This window comes from Prosopis cineraria, unplaced genomic scaffold (genome assembly GCF_029017545.1).
Source record: "Prosopis cineraria cultivar Desert tree isolate PC_DT_omini unplaced genomic scaffold, ASM2901754v1 PC12, whole genome shotgun sequence".
In the NCBI taxonomy this organism is placed as follows: Eukaryota; Viridiplantae; Streptophyta; class Magnoliopsida; order Fabales; family Fabaceae; genus Prosopis; species Prosopis cineraria.
The window spans coordinates 20,141,275-20,148,267 of NW_026555343.1; the positions used below are offsets into that span (position 1 = coordinate 20,141,275).

Below are 6,993 nucleotides of genomic sequence, written 5' to 3' on the forward strand. Positions count from 1 at the left end.
ATTTAAGGTATGCAACATTACTGTTTAGAGAAAGTAAATATAATGATATAAAGCTACTTTCTCTTCAAATATTTTCTTTGATATTTCTAATCCATACTTCAACTCTCAAAACTTCCATATTTCCTTATTTCAAATCTGAGTAGTTATCATTAAGGGTCCCTTTGATGATAGAAATTTGCACACATATTTGTTGCAAGAATTTAGAACCAATGAAGCAATGTTGCAAGAGTTTAGAAATGATGAAGCTAAAACAAGTATGGCATACCAGTATCAACTTTGGTTTTGTCTTAGTGTCAGCTCTAGCTTTGTCTCAGTGCATGCAAAATTTACGTGTCCTTCATCTGATAAGCCATTGACGGTGCTTGCTTTGTTTCTGTGTTTGTTGTGTGCTTCTTCTTTTAGTGTTAACTTCTGGTTTCGTTTCACTCTCTTCCCCTCTCAACTCTCTCTCCTTCTCGTCTCAGTTCTCTCTCCGTTTTCTCCTGTTTTTCCTAGCCAAAATAGCTCCTCCGTCTGTGTCCCTTCCGTCTGTCTCTTCCTCTCAGTCTCGATGCTCTTCCTTCTACCTTCTTCTCAGTATACTGCTCTCGTCTGTCCCTCTTCCCTCTCTTTCTCTATCTTAGCTTTATATAGAGGATAGGAGGGATGCTTTTTTTGAAGTTATGATTATTTACCTGCTATTTGCTCTTCATATGCTTTAGCTACTGTCTCGCCTTCTCTATGTTTTTACTTTTTCCCCTTTTTTCATTGCATTTTCATGCACCTGACCTCCCCTGTCTCTATCTTTCGTGTGTGTGCCTTTCTAGTCTTCTTTCTCTATTCTTCCATATGCTGCATGAATGTGTGTGTTCCTGGTTCTATTTCTTTTTCTCCTATTAGCCGAAAGTGTGTGTGCGCGTGTTCTGGTTGCTTGCTGCTCCTTCTGCTCTGTTTTGCCTTTTCCATGCTCAACCAAAAGTGTATGTGTGTGTTTGTTCTCTTTTCCCTGTCTTCTACGTCCATGCTTCTGCTTTCTTTGTGTGTATTTTGTGCGTGCAGGCTGCTGTGGCTAGCTGGAGAGGATCTATTTCTCTTCTCTCTTTTTTTTAGTGTTTTAACATTTCTCTGCCCTGTTTTTGCATTTTCAACCTCAGTCTTTATTCCTCCGCGTTTTCTGCTCACGCTTCTGGTCTTCTTCATCTCTGGCCTACTTCCTTACGTGTGCTCTCTTCCCTTTTTTCCTTTCTGCTCTGTGTTTTTGTCCTGCCTCAGCATGCTATGATCTTCTTTCTTCTTCCCATCTGCCTTTCTCTGTATGTTCTTTTACAGGTCTTCAGCGAGAATTGGCTGAGACTGATGGGTTAAGCTTTTAACCCATCAGTTTATGTGATTATCCTATTCTCCCCTTTTTTTAAATAATAATAATAATAGTAGTACTAGTAATAATTCTTTGTTCTCTCTCTCTCTCTCTCTCTTTTTTAAGAAAATAAAATCTGATTTTGAAATAAAAACTTGTTTTTTGGAAGATAGCAAAGTTTGAAGAAAGAAAAAATTCAAGAAGAGTTGACTTTTCAAAGTTAGTTTTTTTTATCTTGAATGGTTGTGATAGTTTCGGAAAAATTTATAGAGATTTAAGTAAGATTATTATTTATTTAAATTATTACTATTTTAATCTTTTTTTTTGTATATTTTTTTAGTTATTTATTAATATTAAATAAAAAATGCTCAGACGAAATATAGTGTTCAAAGTTGCCCTTCTTTACTTATTTCTTATGTAAGTATATGAAAAAGTGTGGTTTTGAATTCTTACACAAGTAGCAAGTAAAGATAGAACATGTATTTTGGTTGGCCATGCAATACCTATGAGAAGACTTAAATCCCCCTAACACGACAAGATATGATTACATGCAAGACTATTAGATAACAAACACAATGACAAGATGATGATTTTTTTTAGCAAGATGTCGTAAACAATTAACCATGACCCAAATCAAATATATGTTGGCTAGACACTTATCTCCATTTGCTTTTCTAAGTGAGGATTTTATAAGATGACATTCTTATCAGGAAAGAGGCATCTACTCAAGAACACCTCTCCCTAAAGGGCTTTGATCGGCAAGGAAGTGCCTAGCCATGTAGGGCTTTTGGTGAGTGCCTGTCTTTACAGGGCTTTGATCGGTAAGGAAGTGCCTAGCCATGTTGGGCTTTTGGTGAGTGCCTGTCTTTACAGGGCTTTGAACGGTAAGGAAGTGCCTAGCTATGTAGGGCTTTGGGTGAGTGCCTATCTTTACAGGGCTTTGAACAGTAAGGAAGTGCCTAGCAATGTAGGGCTTTTGGTGAGTGCATGTCTTTACAGGGTTTTGATCGGTAAGGAAGTGCCTAGCCATGTAGGGCTTTTGGTGAATGCCTATCTCTACAAGGCTTTGATCGATAAGGAAGTGCCTAGCCATGTAGGGCTTTTGGTGAGTGCCTGTCTTTATAGAGCTTTGATAGGTAAGGAAGTGCCTAGCCATGTAGAGCTTTTGGTGAGTGCCTGTCTTTACAGGGTTTTGATCGGTAAGGAAGTGCCTAGCCATGTAGGGCTTTTAGTGAGTACATGTCTTTACAGGGCTTTGAACGGTAAGGAAGTGCCTAGCCATGTAGGGCTTTTGGTGCTTTGATCGGTAAGGAAGTGCCTAGCCATATAGGGCTTTTGGTGAGTGCCTGTCTGATAGAACACATTTGTTACCCACTTTTATTTGTCAATTAGGACCATTTTATTAATGATTTATCACCTTCAAGTGCACACATTGCATTAGATTTGGAACTTTGCCTAAGTTTCTAATATCAGTGCACTAGGGGCATTTTGGTCCAAAAAATGAACTTTTGAGAAAATGTACAAGAAAAATTGACAAAGTGCATTTTATGTCCAGTTGATGAATGGTGAAATTATATTTTTAAAATTCATTTTAGTTTGGGAGTAATTAAATAAAAAAGTCAACACTTTCTTAAGTGTCTTAGTTTGTCCTAGTTTTTGGTTTGCCTTTGTGTGAAAATTTTTATATAATTTTGTGCAGCCTAAAACTTGGTTAATTTAATAAATTCTCCCTTCTAATTATGAATTTAATTCTGGACATGAATTAGATTTTATTATATCATATGCTATTTAATTGAATTATGTGATTTATGTGACATAGGTGGCATGTGACTTGTGCATCAATTGGGCAATTGAGGTCAACACTCCTTGAGGACAATGGCTGATGGTTTGCACGTGAATTATGATTATTTTGAGGGATTAGATCAGCTAAAATGATGTGGATGACACATGGGAAATTAGGCACACATTGGAATCATCTACAAACCAATAGGAAGTTGCCACCTTGCAAGTGTGACAAGGCTCCCATTTACATTTTAATTTCTTTTTCCTTATTTTAATTAAGCTTCAGCTGATGGGAGACACCAAGGAGCACGCCATTTTAAGTCTCAAATGGGATCCAACACATATCTCATTCATCTTCCACATTCTCTCTCTCTTGTTCATAGTGTTCTTCATTTTCTCTCTTTTGTTCTTCATTTTCCAGCACCCTAACCTCCATTTTCAGCCACCAAACCTCCACAAAACTCATACCATTCTTCTCCTCTCTTCATTTTCGTTCCATCCCTTCCATTTTCACAAGGATTGAAGCTCATTTCCATCATTCAAGAGCTATGGAGTTTGGCCTTCACAAGCAATCACTAGGGTTCTTGAAGATGAAGATTGGCTAAGTTTCTTTGTGGAATCCTAGAGAGATGAAGATGGAGGATGAGTCTTGAGCTTCAAATTGGCTAAGTTCTTTTGTTTCCTATCCTCTTCTCTTTTTACTAGATGGTTAGATTCCTTAATCTAGGGTTTAATCATCTTAGCTTATAAATTCTAATTTGAATTTGATGTTGATGTAAAGAGAGAGGATTGTTTCATTTAATTTCTTCCTTGGACAGCCATGACTGAATTTTGCCACTCTTTGTTTGGCACATAATCTTGTGTTTTTCAATTAGTGAATTTCTTGTGTTAATATTGCATAATCTTGTGGTGTTAATGCTTGTGTTGTTGAGTAGCTTGACATAATCTTGTGGTTGCTCAATTTATGTGTTTGACCATGGCTGTTGAGAGAGGATTTTGAGTGAATCACTTGGCTAATGTCTTCACCAATTGGTTAATTGAACTAGGGACTTTAATCTAAGACCTAGGGAGGTTAGCTAATTAGGTTAATTGGCTTAGGATAATTTTCTTAAGTCATGACAGCTTTAGTCAAGAGGAAAGGGAAGCTAAACTTAGCCTAATCATGAGAAGATAATGAGTCCAAAATCAACTAATCTCTAGGGTTCCATTATTGTAAAAAGGGAAGTTCATTTCACTCACTTTCACTAGCATTTTAATTACTTGCATATTAGGTAATTAGTTTAGATAATTAGCTAGATAACTAAATTCCTACAAACTTTGGTTGATTTATTTCACTAGATAACTTTCAATTAGACTTAAAACCATTCCTTGGGAGATGACCTAGGGTTGGCCCTATATTGCATTAGGGTTAGCTTTAGTGTAATTTTGAGGATAAGCGACTAATTTCCTATCAAAATTTTGGCGCCGTTGCCGGGGAATGGTTTAAGTTTAATTCTAAGGTTGTTTAGTACTTAATTTACATTTTTAGTGTTCCTGAAAATTTTTTTGAAAAATTATAAAAATTTGTGTTTTGTGTTTTGTTTAGTGTTTTTTGTGTGTTTTGAGTGTTTTTATTCTGTTTTGAAAAAGAAAAAAAAATTAATGCAATTTTCGTTGGTTTGGTGTAGAGCTGAAAATACTCTGTTTCTAGTGTCTCTGTCTGAAATTGAAAAATTAACTGGGAATGAGTCTGAGGGAATTTGAACTTGAAATTTATTTCATTGAAAGCTCTATATCCTAGCTTCACTTTAAAATTGGTTTGGTCAATTTTGGACGTGGGAAGTGTCCTGTGGAAATTTTACAATCTAACAAGGTCCAGGGAGCCATTACAGAGGATTCCAAAACCCTGTTTCAATTTTGAGTTAGCATATCTTCCTCTTTGTGCGTTCAAATTGATTGATTCCAGTTTCATTTTTCTTATCGCTGTCTTATCTTTGTTTCTTGTGTTTAGGATTTTCTTCAATTTTTCCATTTTCCTATTTGAAAGTTTGTTAGAAGCTCTGAAGGTCTTCTGGACGAAATCCTGTTTCTCCAGACTTGAGGACCAACTTGTGAAAAATTCTGGGAACGATTGGGAAGGATTTTTAATCTAAAAGTTTTATATAATTTTCCTGTATATCTCTTGTGTTTCTCATAAAAGTTTCAGGGGAATTTATCATGTGGATTTGCTGATAGAAAATTCACAAGTTCACTGTCTCCAGAGAGCCTACTGTGCGAATTCCAGAATTGCCAAAGCTTCTTGATTGAGCATTTCTAACTCTCTTTCTACTTGTTTGGTGTTATTTTTTTTTCATTTTGTTGCTATTGAGTTTAATAAAAAAAATAAAAAAAAATTATTTCTCTTGCTTTTGTGTGTTTTGAATTGTTTCATGTTGATTTGCATTTTAGTTTAGCTTGTTCTTTGTTCTTAATTTTCTTGAGCTTGATTAGTGCATGACCCGAAGAAAACATACCTCTTTTGTTGAATTAGATCCAGAAATTGAAAGGACTATTTCTAGATTGAGAAGATCACAACCTATTCTTGATTCTCATTTGGTTTGTAATTCAACAATGGAAGGTATCTTAGGACATGAGCATGTGCATAATGAGGGCCATGGGAATGGGAATGAGAATTTGCATGATGATGGCCATGTTAATAATGAATTTGAAGGCTTGCATAACCCTAGAGAGGAGAGGAGCATTAGGCAATTAACTCAACCTAATTGGCATGATAATCCTTATGGCTTATATGTTCCTCCTACTAATGTTCAATTTGAAATTAAATCCTCCTTGATTAATGCATTGCCTAAATTTCATGGGTTACCAGGAGAGGATTGTCATAGGTTTTTGCATACTTTCCTATTGGTTTGTGATACTATGAAGCCTATGCATGTAAATGTTGATGATGTTCAAGCTAAGGCTTTTGTATTTTCTCTTGAAGGTTTAGCAAAGGAATGGTATTTCAACTACCCTTCTTATGTGAAAGTGAGCACATGGGCGAGCTAAGAAGACTCTTCTTAGATAAATTCTTTCCAAATTCCAAGGTCACCAATTTGAGAAAGCAAATCTATGGGGTCCAACAAGGAGAGGATGAGAGTCTCTATGAGTATTGGACTAGATTCCAAGGCCTTTTGGCTAAATGCCCACACCATCAAATTTCTAGTGAGAATTTAGTCCAATATTTCTATGAGGGCTTGATTCCAAGAGACAAAGTTAACATTGATGCCGCTAGTGGTGGATGCTTGATTGACCTCACTTCCTTAAAGGCTTGGGAACTAATTGACAAGATGGCTTCAAGTGGTGCTCAATACTCTACAAGGGAAAAGAGAAATGTGAATATGGTAGGTTCCTCAGTTCTTAATGATTCATATGTGGACTTGCTAGCTGCCAAGATTGGGAGAATGTTGGCTCCACAAATATCTCAAGTGAGCAATGTAAGTACTTCTCAAGCACTTGTCCCTTATTCTTGTACTTTTTGTGACTCACCTATGCATGTAGAAAGCAATTGTCCTATTAAGTTTGAACAAGTAAATGCTATCTACAATGGAAAACAATCCTATGGTGGGAGGCAAGGGCAAGGAGCTTATTCTAATACTTACAACCCTTCATGGAGAGACCATCCTAATTTCTCCTATTCAAATCCAAATGTGGCTTTACAAGACAATCAACAAAGAGGATCCTATCAAAACACCTTTGGCCGTGACCCTCCACCTCATTTGTCTCAAGGTAGCTCTTCTCAAAGCTACAATCCAAGTGGTAATTCTCTTGCACCTTCTTCTAATTCTTATAGTGATAGGAGGCTTGTTCCAATTGAGAGTTCTTCTAATTCAAACTCTTCTAATGATGTGAATGTGTTA

At 36.4% G+C, this 6,993-nt stretch overlaps 1 non-coding gene across 1 annotated transcript; it reads right to left on the reverse strand.

Moving 5' to 3' along the window:
* Positions 1-6,186: 6,186 nt before the first annotated feature.
* Positions 6,187-6,293, reverse strand: LOC129289709 (small nucleolar RNA R71). Its single transcript, XR_008588200.1, has one exon. It is a non-coding gene; the product is annotated as a small nucleolar RNA R71 (small nucleolar RNA).
* Positions 6,294-6,993: the final 700 nt, after the last annotated feature.